This window comes from Miniopterus natalensis, chromosome 2 (assembly GCF_054644295.1).
Source record: "Miniopterus natalensis isolate mMinNat1 chromosome 2, mMinNat1.hap1, whole genome shotgun sequence".
Taxonomy (NCBI): Eukaryota; Metazoa; Chordata; class Mammalia; order Chiroptera; family Miniopteridae; genus Miniopterus; species Miniopterus natalensis.
The window spans coordinates 61,691,153-61,693,555 of record NC_142082.1 but is presented as its reverse complement, the minus strand read 5'-3'; the positions used below and the strand labels follow the sequence as shown (position 1 = coordinate 61,693,555).

The window sequence follows — 2,403 nt, the reverse complement described above, 5'->3', positions numbered from 1 at the left end:
ATTCTCATGTTAGGTAACAAGGTATAATTGATATTAATAAAAACAGGTGTCTAAATACTATTTGATGAATTTATAGAGGCCACAGATTATTTGAACTGTGAATGGGCACTTTTAAAAAGCCATAATTATCCCCCTTTTGTTTAATATTGTAGGAAAGTCAAGCAGATTTCCAATTGGTTGTATTATGTATATTGTGATATGTACTTGATGACTCCATATCAGGGTTGGGGGCTGAAGATGCCTTGATATATTATTGAGGCAAGAGCATCTGAAATCTTTTTTGACCTTCACGGAATTTTTTTCAATCATCTACTGTACATTTAAACTGCTAGTCTCACAATCTGGGGTCAAGTAATGAATACAACTAACTAAACTGAAAATATTTTTAAATATAGGGTTTGGAGCTCTGTGCAGTGGCAGTGTCAAAGCCAATGAGGTTTATTTGTGGCATGATTATTGCTCATTGAAAAAATAAATAAATAAAAAATACAATGATTGGCACAAGTAAGTTTAGTTATTTGTATGGAAAATAATGCAATAATAAATAAATAATACAAGAGTAAACTCTCTGATGTATTCACAACTATAAACCTACTTTTTGTCCACCTCTGTATATTAATTCAACAAAAATTATAAATGTATACATATGTAAATGCTATATATATTTATGTTTTTTCCAGACATTGTTGTAAGCATATATGAACTATATTAATCTTCATAACAAAACAATGAGGTAAGAACACAGTGTTTAGAAATTTAAGTATTTTGCTCAAGTTTGTTCAGCTATTAAGTGGAATAACTGGGATTAGCATCTGGCATTTGGGAAAGGATTCTTAATGTTGTCAATAAAATTGAGAATTCCCCTCCCTCATGAATCTATTACTAGACCTACCATGAAGCTATTGCCAGATGTCTGTTCCCCTTAATGATAGCCTTCTTTTTCTAGATACTTCTGCATAATTGTTTACTCTCATTGGCCTTTTTTATTTTCCATTTCATTGAATTTCCTAATTTTCCTCCTAACTTACTCACTGTTACTATGTATAACACCCAGTTTCCCTTTCTCCTGCCATTTGATAAATCCAAGCATTCTCAAAATTATGAAATTAGCCCTCTATTTTCCCTAGTTTACTTTGGCAATTTCACCCATTTTCAGGTTAACAGATTGCATTTTCAAAAGATTCAAACATATCTTTTCCCAATGTTGTTTTTTAATGTGAAGTCACTTCCCCATCAAGAAGTAGAATTTAATTTCTCTCTCCTTCAATCTAGACAATTTTATAATGGCTTTGACAAACAGAATGTGTAAGAAGATAGCTATGCATCTTCCAAAACCAGGTCAGAAGAGGCTGTATCCTTTCACTTTGTTCTTGCCATTTACTCTGGGAAAAGCTAGTTGACATGCAAGAAATACAACTGCTCTAAGCCTACCATCTGAAGAGGACACCAAGTTCAATATTTCCAAGTCTATCAAGATTTTCAGCCATCTCTTTCTTTTTATTTTTTAAAATATATCTTTATTGATTTCAGAGAAAGGAAGGGAGAGGGGGAGAGAGAGTTGAAGCATCAATGATGAGAATCATTGATCGGCTGCCTCCTGCACAGCCCCAACTGGGGATTGAGCACACAACCCAGGCATGTGCCCTGACCGGGAATCGAACCATGATCTCCTGGATCCTAGGTCAATGCTCAACCACTGAGCTACACCCGGCCGGGCTGTCATCTCTTTCTATGCAAGAGACATGTGAATGATGCTATCTTACACCGTTCAGATCAGCCCATCCATCAGTCAGTGGAGTAACCTCAGATTATGTAATAAAGAGAAAAATCTTAGATTTCATTTCTATCTGAAATAAAACGCTTTTCTCTAAAGCCCTGAACAAATTTTTGATCCACAGGATCTTTGAAAAATTTTCAATCATTTCAGTTTAGCACATTAAGTTTGAAGTGGTTGTTTGCGCAACATTAACTTGACTATCCACATATTCTAAAGACACTCTTTAATAGATAAACTTCTAATAATTTACTACCTCAACCCATCCTCCTCCTATTATATTGTTCTTATTTCGAACTTTGCACTCTAAATACTACACTAGGCCTGGGACACAATAATATAAATAAAAAGTACTCTCTTCCCTCATGTCTTATTTAGAACACAAAGATCTTATTTGGAAAAATGCAAATATAACAACATATCGGAAGAAGTTAAGTTTAGAAATATAAAAAGGTGTTTGGAAGAAAATAAGAATTGCAATTAATTGGTTAGAGTCATGATGAGATTACAAGAACAAGGATCACTGTCTAAATACTGAGTTGGAGAAAGTTAACTATATTAGTGTATGGCTGGGCATTTAAATTACAGAGAGCAGCAAAAATGTATGGGTATGTATTGGAAATTAGAGG

At 33.9% G+C, this 2,403-nt stretch overlaps 1 pseudogene; it reads left to right on the top strand.

Annotated features, from left to right (window-relative positions):
- The first annotated feature begins 402 nt into the window (after positions 1–402).
- LOC148093692 (U4 spliceosomal RNA) lies at positions 403–530 on the top strand (annotated as a pseudogene).
- The last annotated feature ends 1,873 nt before the right edge of the window (positions 531–2,403 follow it).